The 19,535-nt window shown below is 34.5% G+C and overlaps 1 protein-coding gene across 11 annotated transcripts in view; it reads left to right on the top strand.

Moving 5' to 3' along the window:
• The window catches only part of LOC143252370 (uncharacterized protein CG43867-like), a 409,800-nt gene that overhangs the window by 218,053 nt on the left and 172,212 nt on the right, over positions 1-19,535 (top strand). The window contains exon 1 of one of the 11 annotated variants that reach the window (XM_076504377.1): positions 14,612-14,813. The exons of the other annotated variants lie outside the window; for them this stretch is intronic. The gene's annotated coding sequence lies outside the window, so the exon portion shown is untranslated. Of the gene's footprint in view, positions 1-14,611; positions 14,814-19,535 lie in introns of those variants that run through there. 11 annotated transcript variants of the gene reach the window in all.

Genomic DNA, 19,535 nt, shown 5'->3' with positions numbered 1-19,535 from the left:
TATATAAACCATGTTTCATTCATCGTAGAATATGTTTAAAAACCAGTTCATTCTTTGTTGGCTTGTTTTTGTACAACCTACAGTATTGTTGAAAATCGTTCATTTTTTGTTGACATATTTTTGTACAATGTAGTATTGTTGAAAATCGTTCATTCTTTGTTGGCTTGTTTTTGTACAATGTAGTATTGTTGAAAATCAGCTATTTGTTATTGACACACTTTTCTATAAATCGTTCTTTGGTTCTAGTATTTTGCATCGGTTCAAATACATCATTTTGTATTTAAGTGTGACGAAGGATGGTTGGTGAAACGTACTGAAATTTATAAAAATAGTTTTCTAGGTTATGTTTTAATCTTTTTTTCAAGAAACAGTAATTGTTACACGTATAATACAACAAACAGTGTCATTTGACAAACTGTATGCACTGTAGACTGTTTCTTGATTATTTTTTCCCTAAAATAGAAAACTAGTTGCGTCATTTAATTCGAAAAATGTATGTCAGATGTTTTTTGTGGTCGACTTACAATTACATAAAGGTGTAAATGTCTGTTGAAACCTTCATCTACGATTATATAAACATTTATATCTTAAAAGCACGATATAAACGGTGAACTGTAATGTTTTATATACAGTCACATAAATGTGGAGGATATGACAGTTTTTATCACTTCACACAAGTGCAGCTAGTCATTACCAAGGAATTGGTTTAAGGTGTAAAAAAACGCTAGTTTTGTTCAATGTATTTTACATGTTATTTATTTCTCCGGCTTATGATATTCCAATACATATTATACACCTTTCTAACTGCAGTTGATGAGTTGGATCCTTTGTTATGATATTCCAGTACATATTATACACCTTCCTAACTGCAGCTGGTGAGTCGAATCCTTTCTTCTGATATTTCAGTACATATTATACACCTTCCTTACTGCTGCTGGTGAGTCGAATCCTTTCTTCTGATATTCCAGTATGTATTATACACCTTCCTAACTGCAGCTGGTGAGTCGAATCCTTTCTTCTGATATTCCAGTACATATTATAAACCTTCCTATTTGCTGCTGGTGAGTTGAATCCTTTCTTATGATATTCCAGTACATATTATACCCCTTCCTTACTGCAACTGGTGAGTTGAATCCTTTCTTCGGAACGGTTAAGCACATTTTAGATTGGTCGCTCAGCGAGAGCTTAACTACTTTCTCCACGTGGTTTTTCCGTTGGTTTTTACTTGACAGCGAACTCTAAAGGCGTCATTTTGCGATACCTAAACATATTTTCTGTTACATATTTTACAGGGAATTGGGAAAAAAAGTATTTCAAAATATAATAAAATTGATTTCTAACTGAATCTACAACTGAAAAATAAATATTATCGTAAACAAAAACTCGTATATTTTTCTTTTGTTCTACTTGACGTTATTGAAGTTGTTCAATTCCCTCCCCATTTAGCAACGTTGGAAATGATGTGATCTGTGTGTTCGATGGGTCTGGTAGCGGTAAAGAACAGCAGTCTCTCTACGCGTGGTAAAATCTGATTTATGCTAGTATTAGGCAGTACAGATGAAGCAGGGCGTGTATTCACCAACCGCGTACTAACAGACGCATTGCTTTAGTAATCGACTTCTACAGCAGACTTTTTCTTGTGAAGTTAGTGTATTACGCAGTAGGGTTTACCTGAACGGTAACCCTAGATCCTTTATTTGATATGCAACTTATTGAAATTTAACGTGTCTGTTATAGTTATTTTTCCTAAATACAAAACATAATTGTTTGTGGTACGAAATATTATAAAAAACATAAAACCGCTGGTGAGCTGCAACAGAGAGCATTTCACTTGTTGTTAGAGCGAATTACACGGGCCTGCGATAGTTTTATTGTCTTGACATTTTTACGTGTTATACAGTAATTCTGTATGCTGAATCCGAAGATGATGTCCATTTTTCTCCATCAACTACAGACTTTTCACAAAACCTCATGTGCACTTTTACATAAATGAATAATTTTCATTGAAATCGGGGGTCACATTTTGTTATGCTTAAAATGTTCACAAGTATTAGCTCAAAATTTCTCTAGGCCAATCGCAACGTAAGTCTTATCGATCGTTCTAGAACCTCCGAGAAACACTCCGCTAGTATATTAACGGTTAACAGGACGCATGGCGTGTCATTTCTAGATAGTATTTCTTTGTGTGCAGTTTGAAATTATTATTTGCTTTTCAATATTATTTATCCTTCGCTGTGAGAACAAGAGCTGTGTAAATGACCCAAACACGTTCTGTTAAATTTATTGTAAATTTGATCTTTATTTTGTATACTCAATTTGTAAAAGAAATTCTTACGCGATACTTAAAATAAAAAATGTTTTCGAAGTCTGCGTAGCCGAATTGTGGAAAATTCGTTATTCAAACCAAAACAACTTTTACGAAGTTTGAATTTGTAGGCCTGTGTTATTAATGTTTAGGAAACGTTGTGTAGAACAGTTAGAAATCAGATAAACTGTTTTAAACGGTTTGTCCGTTTCGTTAGGGTTTGTATTCACTTACTTAGAGACGAGGTTTTGTGCGTTGTTTGATCATAGCAGTGATAAAAAATTCCGTATTAAACGACGGCAATTTAAGGAACAGTCCTCAAAGAACGATCACATATTATTCTTCGTTGAAACAACGTAATAAACTGTACAGATTAATTCATGAAATTGCCAGTAATAAATGATTTCCGATGTGTATTTTTGTTAGCTATTATTGGAGAGGACGTAGGTACTCACATCTCGTTTCTTCTAGTCCTGCCTATGTAAAGACCCGTATTATATGTGCACATTGTAACAGCTGCTTTCTCGTTGTCGTCCAAATAAACTTCCCAGTGTTGTTTCGTTTCTGTCAAGTAAATCTCACCCTCGGGTGCCACGTGTACGTCCCCGAGGAGCATCAGCGTGAGTCAGCTACTCTCATTCGCTTTAACAGCACGTATCACTGGTATATACCGCCATTGATCTAGTCCACGTGAATTGCTACGAGAGAGCTGCCACAAATACCGACTGTAAGCCAAGTTTCTGACGTCTCTTGCCCAATGATTAGAGCAACGTGTACTTAATTGTAATATTTAATAAGTTTGACTCAGTAATCTGTAATCCTAAGTTGTACTATCACATCTCGGTTTTTTTCATCTTAATCGTATCAGCACGGGAATGTTGCTTACAAACATGATTAGAAATCTAACTTTTATTTTTATTTCCGTCACTTTGTTCGACGGATATGTTTTGGAAAAATCAATTCACAGTGGTCAAAACTTCGTTTTAAAATATAAAGATATGTTTATTTTTTCGAATTGTAGTGTGGCGTAATAAGCTTTAATGGAAGAAATGAAGTGAGTTTGTTTGTTTTTTTTTTAATTTCGCGCAAAGCTACTCGAGGGCTATCAACGCTAGCCGTCCCTAATTTAGCAGTGTAAGACTAGAGGGAAGGCGGCTAGTCATTATCATCCAATGCTAACTCTTGGGTTACTCTTTTACCAACGAACAGTGGAATTGATCGTAACATTATAACGCTCCTACAGCTGAAAAGGCGAGCATGTTTTGTGCGACAGGGATTCGAACCAGCGACCCTTAGATTACGATTCGAGTGCCTTAACCCCACCTGGCCATGCCGGGCTGCAAACTTTGTGAAAAATTATAAGACTTTAATGTGGTAATCAAATAAAGTCGACCACCAAAAGTTCTCTAATTTTTATGTGTTCAAGAAGTTTTTTGAACGATGATTCAATTGTGGGAAGGGAAGGTGTTCTAAGTTTTTCTTTACATAAATTGAGTTTTATTTTTTGTTTATGTTCAGACAAAACTGTTTTGTATAAGTATGTATTTTGTATTTTCTAATCATTTTTTGAAATTTTTTAATCTTTTATATTCGACTGTAAAATGTGTTTAACAATTGTTCTTTGAAATAGAATATTATGTTTTTAATAAGATGCCAGTTTTGTGCAGTAAAGTGCTGAATTTTTGCAACGCATATAATTTCTCATCTTAAAAAATACAAGCTATAACTCTCAAATTACCCACCTAGTTATATTCTTTTGTAACAAATAAACTTTAAAAATGTCTAGATGTCTTCAAAAAGTACTAAAAACATAAATAAAAAGGTAGACTATATAAAAAATATTGTCCTTTTTTTTCCCAAAACCTGGAGAGACTTTGTCATTATACCTGCATTACCATTCTGACAAAACGAAAAAAACTGAACACAAACGAGTTTATTCATTTTATTTTAATCGTGTTCCTGCTTGAGCTTCGTCATTTGGACGAGTAAACATTGAATATTATGCTTATTACACTAAGAAATGCTAGTGACGTAATATTTATCCCTAATCTTCTACTTATCATAAGTGTTAAACAACTCATGACATATTTGTGTAAAGAAGCACATTATGCTAAGAGACGTGTTTATATAAGCCAGAACGGTTTGTAAGCATAATGAAATATTTTAATACATAACACATGTAGTATGTATTGAAGTACTTCATTATGCTTACAAATCGTTGTCTGTGTGTTTCTACACACACACACACACAAAAGTGAAAACTTATAACTTCAAACAGGTCAAACATGTTAAGTGTATCCCACGGTCATCAAACACATGTAAAACATGCCGAGCGAACAATTTCAAATTATTTAAGACGTTCACTATCAGTAAACATCTATTCGAAGTTTGTATATTCTGTAACAAACTCCCAAAGCCGTTGTTACACGTGCAGGACAACTATTAATTCTAAAATTCGATTCACAGTACTTCAGCCGAACTCTTTCATTAGCTGTGACGGAACTCATTCGGTGATCGTATCCAATCTGAGCCACGTGGTAAAACATAGTATTTGTAATTAACTTTCAGCTTATGAGTATGCATAAATATTACTAATTCCTGACCAGAACGACATGTTCAGCCATGTTGAAAACTCACAGTTCTGAGTAACATAATTAACCGGACTAAGAATCATCGAGTTCTTTAAAGTACGTTTTCTGTGCTAGATTTTTATTTTGCAGTTGCTTCTAAATATAAAATTTTTATTTGATTGAACACACACAGTTTAAGGATAGGGATAGAAGAACCATTGCAGTCTAATACCGGCTGTAATATTTGCATGATTAATAATAAACAGATGTTTTTGTTATAAGGGCCTTTTTGTAATTTTTATTTGGTCTGTTCATTTATAAAAAGATTCACCTGTAAAGAATTTGTTTTCAGTGTAAATCTACACATTGAGCTATAGGCACTCTGTCGATCAGTTGGAATCGAACCTCTAATTTCAGCGTTGACAGTTTTTTGACTCACTGGGGGACCGTCCACAAAAAATAACTATTCGTACAAAATGAAAATGTTTTAATTTACTGTTGTTGTGAATACATATTTTACACCTGTGATATTGATCCAAATAATTTTATCCTTAATCTTTTCTACGTACTGGTTATTGTAAGTTGTATTCGATGTATTGTTGTTGCTGGAAAACTGAGTCAGTATTAGACATGTTTACCGTATTATATTACCAACATACGTTTTTAGATATTTCTTCATGTTCAGTGGTATTTCCAGTTTCAATTACTTCGAAATATTGGCAGAAAATTGTAATCGAACCAATTATGTTTCATTCTTTAAAGCGTGCATTGCCGTAAGTTAACAAATCGATTAATATGTCGTCATTCAAGTATCAGTAGAAATAACATCGCGCATTAATATAGAGTTTAAATGAGTTTGACTTGAGCGTGGAAAAGTAAGAAACATTTTGCTAAGATTTATTTGAAATAAATTAAGAGTATTGAAGTGTTTATGGTTTGTTGTATTCGAGAAAAACCTTTACGCAAAGGAAAATATTAAAGAATAAATGAGCATATTCATACTTTTATTTTGGAATTATAACAGTTTTGTTAATTAATCAATATGATTAATACCAGTTTGTTGGTAACTGTATTTATCAGCCATTGTATTCTTGCAGTTTAAACATACACGATCGGGTTATGTACAGTAGGTAGGACATACATGATGTATCTTTTTCATTTATTTTTTACATGTTCTTGTATTTTAGCTTAACGTTGATATAATTTCAGTTGTTTGATAATTAACTTGTGATGGAAGGTTGGGGAGAAGAGCTTCTGCTAAACTTGTAAGTCTCACGTTACTGTCTACGAACGTACTGAGTAAATGCCCGAGAAGTAACAGAGGTAAGTAGGGCTGAAGGTTTGAATCTCGTCATCGAATGTGTCCGCCCTTTTAGCTTTGGTGATGTTTGTAATGCGTGGTAAAGTGTAGCTCAAGAACTGGCGGTGGGTGGTATTGACTTTTTGGCTTTGCTTCTAAACTGGAGACAGCTAACACAGATAGGCCTAGTGTAGATTTACGCGAACTTAAAAAATACAAATAAACTCATGTAGAAATGAGGATTGGTCTCTGGAATGACCCAGAATGCCTTCACCCACAGTGTTGTTCTATAAGGTAAAACAGCTCTTTTCAAAACTATAGATAGACCCTGCTTTAGAAATATCAGATTAAAACGGGCTCCTAACCTAGTGACTGCATGTATTAACCTTCACTCTCATACTCAATTATATTGTCTTACTGTATAATTAGTGAGAATGGGCTTTTCATAAAACATGTTTATTTTTAATGATGAATGAATAATAAAATAAAAAGTGATCTTTTTTCTTATCTGACTTCAGGCTGAGCAATCAAATAAAAAAGGCCCGCAAGTGTGAGAGAATATTTTGAGTTTTAGAATATACACATCATATGTAAAAGGTTTCACAGTGGTTGGTTGTAATATGTAATAGATTTCACAGTGGTTGGTTGTGATATATAATAGGTTTACAGTTGTTGGTTGTGATATGTAATAGGTTTCACAGTTGTTGGTTGTGCTGTATTTGACAGGCTTTAACGTTATGTAAATTGTACTACTAATCTTGTACAGACATCAGAAATAAGGATGTTTTTGGGTAAACGTGAGTAACTGTTTTAATAAATAATCTGGATGTACTTAATCCAAATATTTAATTACCAATTTCCATTTTTCAGGAAAAATTCAAAGTGAAGAAACAAGATATGACAGTTAATTTCCTTACACAGTTCCAAGAATACAGCTTATAATTTAAAGAGAAACATTGACAATATCTGCTACAAATTTGTTTAATTTTTACAGGTATTTGAAACGCAACTTTACATTTCTTTATGAAAAATTAGAATATTTGTGCACAGTTAGCTATTACGAAATTATGGAAGAAAATATAGCTGTAGAAAATTTTGAAAACATTATTCTTAATTTAGTTTTGGAGAACTTCATATAAAGATTTTACAAACCAAAAATATAAGAAAAATAAAATTTCACTGTGTTTATTTTGGTTATTTAGAAGTTCATTGAAGGTGTACAAATTCACATCTGGTGTAACTTCATTTTATCAATTTTTCACGCCTTCAGACAGAAGGATACATAAATTTAAAAGAAAAAAAAATGTTTCATCTTCCAAGATTATTTATTCACACTTTTATATTACGAAACTGCTTTAAAGGTTAAACAATTTATTATGCTTTTTCATACACAGCTTTTATTTTCATGAAACTCCCACTTCTACGTTATTCAAATATCCAACTTCATTCTCATGTTTCTAATATCTGCAAGTTCCATTACAACAAACGCAGTAATGCTTGTATTTACAGTGCAATGTTCCAGAACCGTTTGTGACGATTCATTTTTATTACATTTAAAGCATCAAACTAATTACACGGTTGTAAATTTATACGAGTCATTTGCTCAGATTTTTGTAACAGTACGAATATCAAGCACACATGTTAAGCCTAATTTCATCGCTCTGATACGACCACTGCATTTTTTTCGGTAACTGCTAGGTGTACATTGTGCGATCGAGAACAGTTAGTTGTTGGTAGTACTCACAGTAGACTTAAACATTGATAGTTCTAATGGGTGAAAAGTTAGTTTTATTTGTTTATGTATTTCAAACATATTTATATGTATATATTATACCTGACAATTAATAAGTCAACTTACTTTAACAAAAAATTACTTTATTGATTACTTGTCTATAGCAGCACATGTTCCTGTCAAAGTACCTGATAAAACAGCGATTTTAATGAAGTCCTCATACGCCTTACTGAGTCATAATGCACACATTAATAAAACGATTAAGGTTTATTTATGTTAAGTGGCGCATTTGGTAAATTAATAGGATTTGTATCAACATTTAACATGTAAAATATACACATTATAGGTACAAACTTTAAATGAATATTTAAAACAAAAATATAGTAGGACCAGATTCATTTACAGATTCAGCGAATTAAATTGAAAAAAGACTCGAACTTTAGCTAAAAAATCTTCCAGGATTCCCTTTTTTTTAATTTTCCTATTCTGATTTCTGTATCCTAGACAGCCCTCCTACCCCTTATTTCTAGCTCTCTCTTCTGATATATATACATTATTCAGTGGTCTTACCACTTTATTTATAATTTTCTCTTCTGATTTATATATATTATTCAGTGGTCTTACCACCTTATTTCTAGCTCTCTCTTCTGATTTATATATATTATTCAGTGGTCTTACCCCTTATTTCTAGGTTTCTCTTTGATTTATATATATTATTCAGTGCTCCTACCACTATTTCTAGCTCTCTCTTCTGATTGATATATATTATTCAGTGGTCTTACCACTTTATTTCTAATTTTCTCTTCTGATTTATATATATTATTCAGTGGTCTTACCCCCTTATTTCTAGCTCTCCCTTCTGATTTATATATATTATTCAATGGTCTTACAACCTTATTTCTAGCTGTTTTTTATGATTCATATATATTATTTAGTGGTCTTACCCACTTATTTGTGGCTCTCTTTTATGATTCATATATATTAGGCAATGCCTCTATATTTTTTACTTTCTTTTTTTACTAAAGTACAGAAACTAATTGCGTCCTTAATGATCATGAAACGAAACGACGCACGGTAATTTTATCTTCTGCATATCGTAATACCATTTTCATAGCAAGGACCTTATATTTCCTTTTTTCACGTGATTCATTACTACTTATCAGTACACATTAATCATTGAATATCGAAGCAACTAGAAACGATGCCTGAAAAAAACAAAAAACTTAACGTCGTTATACACTTCACCATCTGTACGTCAGCATGGCATCATCAGTTGATAACAACAAAACAAGCGCAGCGATCACATATGTTCCTTTATGTTTATATCTCTGGTATTAAGATCTGTTGTTAGAATGGTCTATTTCATGTTCTTTGATTCCATTTACCACGAAGCTTCATGAATGATATTATCGGTGAAATGAATCAAAAGTAAACGGAAACTAAATTAATTTCTAATAAATTAAACGGTATTTTTGTATTTTTCGAATTATCAGTATCAAATATTACGAACTAATTATGTAGAAATGAATGCATGATGACGTCACCGCTTGTGTTCGGGTGCTTGCATTCGTTAAGCAAACAATGAAATTTTCCCATTGAGCCATAACTATGTTACAGCAGCATATGTTTCTGAATGCATCGTAGAACGCTTTTTCCGTGTACGTAATTTTTAAAAGCTTTTTTTCTATTTAACCAAAACGTTTTGTGACAAGAGTCAGTGTGATTTCGTTGTGTGCAAACAGATCTATATGTGGTCATTACACTGTAGAAAGGTGTGTTCAAAATCGTTCGGTGGAACTATTGCTACTTATAAAGCCGGTTTCACTGCAACTACTACAACCGATTTGTGGAATATGTCTTTATGGAGATTAAGTAAGACCATGTTTTCAGAACTGTACCAACCTAATACAGCACCCACACACACATTCGAGACATTTTAATATATAATCGTAAGTAGTTTCTATTTGGTGTTGTAAAAGCATGTTGTAAGTTATTTCTCAATTAAAGTGTGTGTTCGTGTTAGAGAAACGCTTCCAAAATACTTTGCAGAAAATTAGTATAATATATGAGTAATATAAAAATGACTGCAGAATTTGTGCGGATAAATCACACTGTAGTCGTGGTTGGCAGAACACATATTGCTAGTCGCGTAACTTTACGCTTTAAAAAATAACAACAGTAAATAACACTGAATGAAAGGATTTGCAACTACGCTGTTCATAGAAAATATGTATAGTGATTTAACGAAACAGTTAAGTTGAGGACTTTTTTACGTGTTACAGTTCGGACCAATAAAAATTGAATTCTACGTGACAAAAATGTTACACCTTTCATATGAGATTCTCTTATGAATATTGTAATGACAAGCATGGAAGTTGTGCATTGATAAATGAATGATCAGCGGAGCAGTTTTAAGATAAAATCTAGTTAAAATTATGCGCATGTGGAAATAATTATGTAATAGTGCGTACTTCCCTGGAGCATAAATAATTGTTATTGGTTTACATATTTTTATTTCGTTCTTTAAAGAAGATACACACGAAACAGAAGTCCGTTCGATCGTTGCTTTTTCAAGGATCATGACTTGTGTGAAACTACGAGAAATCCAGTTGATAGAATATCACGTTTTTTACGTTTGTGTACAAGTAGATTTCAGCATAGAAAATAGCCCAACTTAGTTCTTTTTCTTGATTTTCTTTCGCTTTGTTTGTCTGAGGGTTTCAGTTTTGTCAATTTGTGCATGATGTGTTTTGTTTACGTTCAGATTTTACTACAGTCTTAGACACACATTGAAGCTGAAAGATCAGTGCTGGATAAGAAATTTTAATGATAATTTTGAGAAGTTCGTTGTATTATTGTTTTAGCGAAAGCTACACAATGAGCTATATGTGCTGTGTCCACCTCTGCAGCCAGAACATGGATGGATAATAACGTTGTAAGTTCGTAAATGTATGCAAGTTCCACCAACGCATTTTTTTATTTTATTTTATTTTTGTGTGAAGGAATATATAACTATTTTCATATTTATTGAGAAATTTCAATTTTTTTAAATGACATCGTTTACGTTTAGGCTTTAAGTTCTCAGGTAAAAAATAAACCCAAATCTGGCTCATAAATACTAAATCCAGAGAAAATGTAAAATTCGGTTTCCTCTTACATGATTGTTAAAATTTTGGTACTCGTCCATTTCGAAATGCAAGTTACTGGTACCGAGTATTGTGCTTTAAAATTATATATATTTCTCTTTTCAGATATTTTTTTATTTTCAACCAGCCTCTAGGGCACTTCTTTAATGATTGATAAAAGTGAAAACGCGGCCTGTTTCCTAACCCTAACAAACCGACGTCTTGTTCTGTTAATAGAAAACATTTGGAAATAAAATATTACTATTCAATTCTGAAAAATAAAAAAAGCAATAACTTAATTTAACTCGTTTTTATGTGTGTGTAATTTTTCTTAGTTATGTATGCTTTAAATGACAACGAGCCAGTATCTCTTTCAAAGGCAGTTGTGCGACAGTGGACTACAGAGACATTGTGCTTGATGCCATCTTGATATTTGCAATATTAAAGACTAATTTCACTGTATCGTTTTTTATAAGTAGATCGTTTTATACCTGGGATACAGACGACATAGAAACAAAGCACTGTAATCTGACATAAATACAATTATAAATATTTGAAATGTCACGTTATTCACTTTTATAATTAATTAATCCTACACTTGCTGAAAATAATTTCGTACATTTTTAAAGTGTTCTCAAGTACTGTTGGTCGTTTAAAGACATTTTATTTCGTCTGTTCATCCGAATGTATGATGATAATAACCACATGAACATAAAAAATACCAAGTTTTCACTGGAATTCCTTTTATGAAACCGAATATTGACAGTTTTAAAATAGTTCTTATGGTAATATATTATAAAGAAATAGGCTTAAATATTGAGAACAAGATACACGAATTGTAAATGTATTTTACTCGTAGTAGAAAATTTAAAGTTTTTCACCTAAAGCAGTACCTTGTATGGCCTGGTACTTAGGGCACTCGACTCGTAATTTTCGGGCCGCAAGTTCGAATCCCATCAGTGAATATTCTACTGGATTTAGCTGTGGGTCGTTGTAATGTAACAAGCAATCCCATCTTTTGTTGGTTTTGTTTGTTTTGAATTTTGCGCAAAACTACACGAGGGCTATCTGCGGTAGCCATCCCTAATTTTGCAGTGTAAGACTATAGAGAAGGCAGCTAGTCATCACCACTCACCGCCAACTCTTGGGCAACTCTTTTACCAACGAATAGTGGGATTGACTGTCACATTATAACGCCTCCATGGGTGAAAGGGCGAGCATGTTTAGTGTGACTGGGATTCGAACCCGCGATACTCAGATTACGAGTCGACTGCCTTAACCACTTGGCCATGCCGAGCATCTTTTGTTGGAAAAAAGTAGCTCAACAGTTGGCGGTGTGTGCTGTTGACTAGCTACGTTTTCTCTGGTCTATCACTTCAAACATGGGGATAGGTATCTCAGATATCCCTCGTGTAGCTGTGCACGATATTCAAGAATGAACAGTGTACGTAAAACCAAGTGCCAAATCCGTTTATGACATAAATGTTTTGTTCACTTGGATAGTGCCTCCCAATAAGTAGCACAGCGGTATTTCTGCGGAAGTACAACGCTTGAAACTGGGTTTCGATACCCGCAGTGGACAGAACACATAGAGCCATTTGTGTAGCTTTGTGCTTAATAACAAACAACAAATTTCTTCATTGTTAGTGTTCATCTACTGGTTATTGCAGACAACGTGTAGCTTGTCTGTCAGAAATCATTGTAACCTGAATACCACGTAATTTTATTTTGTTACTGTGGAAACCATTAAAAGTAGGAAAGAAAAACATGGTTGAATCACTGTAAGAAGAATGTTATGCTAATTGTTGAGTAGGCCCGTCATGGTAAGGTGGTTGGGGCGCTCGACTCGCTATCTGAGAGTCTCTGTCACACCAAAACATGCTTGTCCTTTCATCCATGGAGTTGTTATAAAGTTATGGTCAATCCCACAATTAGTTGTTAACAAAGTAGCCTAAGAGTTGGCGGTGGGAGGTGATGACTAGATGCTTTCTCTCTTGTCTTACACTGTAAAATTTTAAATTATAGACGGATAGCGCAAAAATACACGAGGGATATCTGCAACAATTGTTGAGTATTTCCTTTCAACTCTCTCTACCATTTTTGTCCAAAATAGGCCAAACACAGGAGAGCCTAAAGAAAAAGAGACAGAACGATTTGTTTAAAATTAATCGTGGTACATAATTAACAGCAGATTAAATTTTAACCGTTTTGTATGTATTTTATGAAATATCACACACGAAAAAGCATTTAAAATGAACACACTACTCGCTTGTTTAATGTTTTAAAAAATCGGATTTGTGTAACTCGTACAGACAGCATATAAACATTATTATTATTACAGGGATTTCTTCTTATGTAAAAAAAAAAAAAAAAATCTAATCGTTCGCATAAGACTGACAGAGTGCAGCTGTACAGAAAACCTCCAGTGACAATCCGACTCCTGTTAGAACATTTGTCAATTCATCAAACATCGACCACCTACAGTGGCAAGGCGCATGTACTTTTTCATAACAGTTGTCCTGGTGCCTTGCTGACAATAGAACCCACTTATAAATCGTCTCGATTCCACTGAACTTTTTATGTTGGGTTAATAACCCGTAACACCTGGAGGAAGCCACTATTAGCTGGTCTGTTTGTATGCATGTTAGATGTATTACTTTTATCACGATGTATTTTACCTATTCATCAGAATAAACTTATTAAACCTGTTTTAGAATACAAGGTTCCCAAGTGTATAGTGATTGAAGAGGAACAGGCTTTCTCGTAAAGGTTTTGTTTATTTTTCAATTTCGCGCAAAGCTACACGAGGGCTGTCTGCGCTAGCCGTCCATAATTTAGTAGTGTAAGACTAGAGGGAGGGCAGCTAGTCATCACCACCCTCCGGAAACTCTTGGGCTACTCTTTTACCAACGAATAGTGGGATTGACCGTCACATTATAACGCCCCACGGTTAAAAGGGTGAACATGTCTGATGTGACGGGGATTCAAACCCACGACCCTCAGATTACAAGTGGATCGCCTTAGCTCACCTGGCCGTGCCGGGGCCCTCGTAAAGGTTTTATAAAAAATTTATATGATTAAAGTCTTTAAATATTTTTCCTGTATGCAAAAAAAAAAAAAAACTAAGACATGTTTACGAATTATGACTTTTTTTTTTGTTATGATTCGTTACTAATAAGTTTGAATGTTCTGATAAGGAAGTTTATTGTTTATTCGTTCGGTTAGACAACAGAACAATAATTCTGAGTTTGAATGTGTCTTTGTACTACAAAACAACATGCGTGTGCGCAACACAAATTTTCATATGGATTTCGGATACACATGTGAAACATAACTTTAAAGTCCTATGACAAAGTTGAAGTAAAGAGTTTCGTATAAAACCGTTTTCTGTTACCGTGGGATCCCAAGATCAGCTGCTTGCCAAGCTAGAATGGACGGATGACATCACCACTTTTGAACGGATGTATGTACAACTGTTGCCTTGGCAACAAAGCGAGCCGAGTCATTGATTTTTCAGCGCCATGATGTCTGGTCTCGCGCGTGCGGTGTTTGTATTATGACGGGTAGAGCGTCAGTCGAGAGAAAGGTGTATCTCGCTGGTGACGGTCACGAGCCCTGGTGTATAGTGTCAGCTATTTTACTGGCTATCCGGCCTTGGCGTGTGCCGGTCCTTTTTCTTCCTAACCAGATGGAGAGCTGTTCATTTAATGATCTGAAGAAAATTGTTAAACAATTTTCTGGAAACGTTAAATGACCTCACTTGTCTATCATTAGCTAAGAGGTAAGGATAATAGTGTATATTCTTTGTATGAAAGTTATAAAAGATCATATGGAGTCAGTGTATATTTTTCTTAATTGTTCATCCTGACTGGGTTCTGTGTATATTTTGATGTGTGAAATGTGTAAAAGACCATATGGAATCAGTGTATCTTTTTTTTACATTGTTCATCGTCACTGGCTTGTTTTCTAACTATGTTGCTACGTTTTACACTATCAGGCTTTGTTTTAATTAATATGTGCCGTCGTTGACGTATGTTCATATTCTCCTTCCGAGCTTCCCTGTCAAGAGGTAAAGTATATTACTTCATTCACTCTTTGTATATTAGCGTTTATTGTTTAGTATCCTTTTATGGTGATTATAAAACGACTACAATTTTAAAATGGTCCCTTTTATTTGGTCATCCACAAATTAACATAATTCTTGTATACATTTATTTAATATCAAACTTCAATGATTATTGTGATAATAAGGTTCATACTTTCCCAGCATTAAGGCTCCTTGACAAGACAGTGCACAAACACGGTCATACAGACATAAAAAACTGACGCTTTTGTTTGCAGGCTGTGGTAAAGACAGTTGAAACTGACCATAAGCGCTACTGGGTTTTCCCCCAATCTCGTGAATCACCGCGGCGTTCCACTCAGCACGTGATCTTGATCATTCCTTGCTGTTTTTGACATCTGGTTTTACTATCCTACCAGCTGTATGGCTGAACATTATACCATTATTCGGACCTCAGGCTATTTATGGTTTTTGTATATTCGAAATTCGACTTGCCAATTACTAGCGAGAATAAAGTTTTTATTTCATAGTCGCTGAGGTTGTCTGTGTTTCAACTGTTACAAGTGAGGAGTATTACAAATAAATAGCTAGAAACTGCTGTGAAAGATAAAGCGATCCAGTCTTTCAACAAATTACCACCGCTACGGAGCAAGAATAATAGTATATATCTGCGGGTTTACAACGCAAAAAGCGGATTTCGATACCTGTGGTGGGCAGAGCACAGATAGCCCATTGTGTAGCTTTCTGCTTAACATTAGACAAACAACCAATAAAAATAGTTGTATATTTTGGTACAGGTAGCACAACACACAACTTTATTATTACTATTATTCAAAGCTTGTTTTCCTTTAGAAGTACGCCAGAGAAACTTTGATGACGATTCTAACATGTAGCTGAATGTTTGAAGTACTCGTAACTCTGTTATGTAAGACTGTAAAATACATCTGACAGGATGTTGGCTGAAGTGAGGTAATTTAGCTTGAAATTCTATCTATTTAATATTTCGTTTCAGTGTTATCAGCTCACTTGTTTTGGAATTGTAGATTCTTGAGTTTTAAATAGATTTGTCCGCAAATCATTTTACTTGCGATTTTACAGAGTTGGTGAGAACTAAATATCAACTGTTCTGGATTTGACTTAGAAGTATTTGTTTAGTTATCTCATACAAAATGTCATTACCCAGTAACTTAGGATTGTTTTTATGTCATAAAGATTGGTTTCACTTAATACAGATTTTAAATTTAATTAAATTGAACGGATTCGCAAGGAATACCAATGTCAAGGTAATAATGTGAAGATTTGAAAGAAAAAACCTAGGAAAACTAAACTTTGTTTAAGATTTGCTCATCTTACGATCAATGAAACTACAGAACGCAAAAGCTCAAAAACAAGTTTCATTAGCTCAAAATTAAATAAGCCGGCACAAAGGAAAAAACAAGGACAAAACGCCATAAGACATCTATATGTTTGTGATCCTGGTATGGACAGAGATCTAATATTTAAACCAGCTAAACATTAATTGTGCTTTCGTGTACTGGTACTATAGTATAAGCATTGGTCTGTTTTATGATGTGCTAGAGTTGTTGAAGATAAAAACGTTTAAGAAGACAATAGTACTACAACCACTTAGCGCGAAATATTGAAAACATTCATTCCTCTTGAAACTTATACATGATAAATACAAAAGAAAGGTACGACACACGTTTTTATTTTTGATAAGTAAATAAAGATTGAAGAATAAAGAAACGTTTGCTTTAAAACAACTCCAGTTTTACACAATCGAAGACAACAATCTGTTGTATGTTTTGCTTTAAAAGCAATTACAAACAGAAACTATTGGTTGTTTTGCTTTTAAAATCCCCAAAACTCTACTTTTTAAACAAATGAAGACAGAATTTGGTTTGGTTACCAGGAGTGTTGAATAATGAAAACGGATATAGTCTAAGTTTTTATTATAGTTATATTTGGGAAGGCGACAAAAATTGAACACAAAATATCTGGTTTAAATCATCAAATAAGAATCGAATACTTTTGAAACATGATAAAAGCTGTTTGCAATTATGTGTTTTTTGACCACTAGGGTCGACAATTGTTGTTTTTTTGTTTTTTTGAATTAAGCACAAAGCTACACAATGGGCTATCTGTGCTCTGCCCTCCACGGGTATCGAAATCTGGTTTTTTAGCGTTGTAAGTCCGCAGACATACCGCTGAGCCACTGGGGGGCAAAATTAAGATTAATGTTTTGAAATTCGCGCAAAGCTACTAGAGGGCTATCTGCGCTAGCCGTCCCTAATTTAGCAGTGTAAGACTAGAGGGAAGGCAGCTAGTCTTCACCAACCACCGCCAACTCTTGGGCTACTCTTTTAACAATGAACAGTTGGATTGACTGTCACATTATAACGTCCCTACGGCTGAAAGGGCGAGCATGTTTGTGTGATGGGAATTCGAACCAGCTTCTCAGATTACGAGTCGAACGCCTTAACGCACCTGGCTATGCAGGCCAGGGTTGACAAAAAAAGCTAAATGTATTTATTCTGAAAAAAGAGTAGGTGTTAAACGGATTGCTCGAGGCTTAATGTCATATTATATTCACGTTCATATCTAAATATACTTCTGATATGGGAGCTACGGAAACTAAAACTATGATCTGAAACTCGATGGTTGTAACATTGTACTTATGATGTTTTAAACATTTGTTTTGTCAATTTGCTACGACCAGTAAAGTACGAAGCAAAATATTTGTACAGACATAAAAAAATTATTGTACTAACAAAATAGAGATTTATTATTTTGTATTTTATCCTTTTCGTACATGTTAGGTCAGGCCCAGCATGATGAGGTGGGTTAAGGCGTTCGACTCGTAATCTGAGGGCCGCAGGTTCGAATCCCCGTCATACCAAACATGCTCGCCCCTTCAGCCGTGAGAGTCTTATAATGTTTCAGTCAATCCCACTATTCGTAGGTAGAAGAGTAGTTCAAGAGTTGGCGGTAGGTGGTGATAACTAGCTGCCTTCCCCCTAGTCTTACACTGCTAAATTAGGGACGGCTAGCACAGATAGCCCTCGTGTAGCGTTGCGCGAAATTATAAACAAACAAACATGTTAGGCCTGATTCTATTGTTGTGGAAAGTATATCAAATATTCACTTTACGTTTGAACACACCCAGTGGAGTCATTAACTGTATCTTACTTATGTTAGACCCCAGTGGCACAGCGGTATGTCTGCGGACTCACACCGCTTGAAACCGGGCTCCAATAGCCTTGGTGAGCAGGGCACAGAGACCCCATTGTGAAGTTTTGTGCTTAATTTCAATCAACAACACTATTTATTTAAAACTTAACTCATTGGTTCTTTTTTAGTAAGTACTAATTTAACAGAGGGAATGCTGGTATAAGAATATTGACTTGATCATTGTTTACAGAGATTCATTCTGTAGAATTGAGAGAAGTAATGAAAGTTACATCGTAATGGTAAACTTGAGTAATGAAACATAATATAGCAACATGTGGTCTTAAACATTACATGAGTCCATTTTCTCCATTTGCTGGTTCAGTCATCAACTTGAAAATCTTGTTTTAACCACTTTCTTGGTTAACGGTAAGCATGAGAGGTAATCCATGATGACGAGAAAACTTACTTGTAGGAAAAAAAAATTATATATGTAAAAAACGGCTGGTATGGGTAGAGAAAACACTATGTAGAGGAGGTAACTCTGCATTTCTACACTCAATTACACAACCGCCTTCAAACATGTGGTCAGCTATCGGTCATTTATCTCTTTCTTTTCTTTGTGAACGTAACGATGACCGAAGAAGGACTCCCCTCGCTAGTACAGCGGTATGTCTACGGACTACGGATTAACAACGAAAAATCAGGGGTTTGATTTCCCTCGGTGGGTTCAGCAGGTAGCCCAATGTGGCTTTGTTATAAGAAAAACACACAAACACACTTTGGGTCTGGTACCTGCAGTGAATTCTTTTGTATTTAAAGAAATAGGGAAATTGCCTTAGAAAAGCCGCATTTTATGGTTTTATGAGTTTACGCTACTCTAGCTCTGTTACTTAATGCATTTGATTTTAACCTTTGGAAGATCATTGATTATTTTGTTATATCTGTTATTTCAGTATTTATTAACACTGGTAGTCTATAAGACACTCAGAACGTTGGGACTTATCACTACGGTAATTTTTTGTTTTTTTTTCTGTGAATGGTTTAGTTTGTATAACGTCATTATTCGGTTTGCCAAGCCCCCCAGTAGCTCAGCGGTATGTCTGCGGACTAAAAACGCTAAAATCCTGGTTTTGATACCCGTGGTGGGCAGAGCACAGATAGTTCATTGTGTAGCTTTGTGCTTAATTCAAAACAACAACAATAACAGTCTGCCAAAACTTTCTAAATAAATGAAAAACACGCTATCTATAGGTTCATATAGCAGCACAT

Source organism: Tachypleus tridentatus, chromosome 6 (genome assembly GCF_004210375.1).
Source record: "Tachypleus tridentatus isolate NWPU-2018 chromosome 6, ASM421037v1, whole genome shotgun sequence".
Classification (NCBI taxonomy): Eukaryota; Metazoa; Arthropoda; class Merostomata; order Xiphosura; family Limulidae; genus Tachypleus; species Tachypleus tridentatus.
The sequence above is the reverse complement of the archived record's forward strand: the minus strand, read 5'-3'. Positions and strand labels throughout refer to the sequence as shown.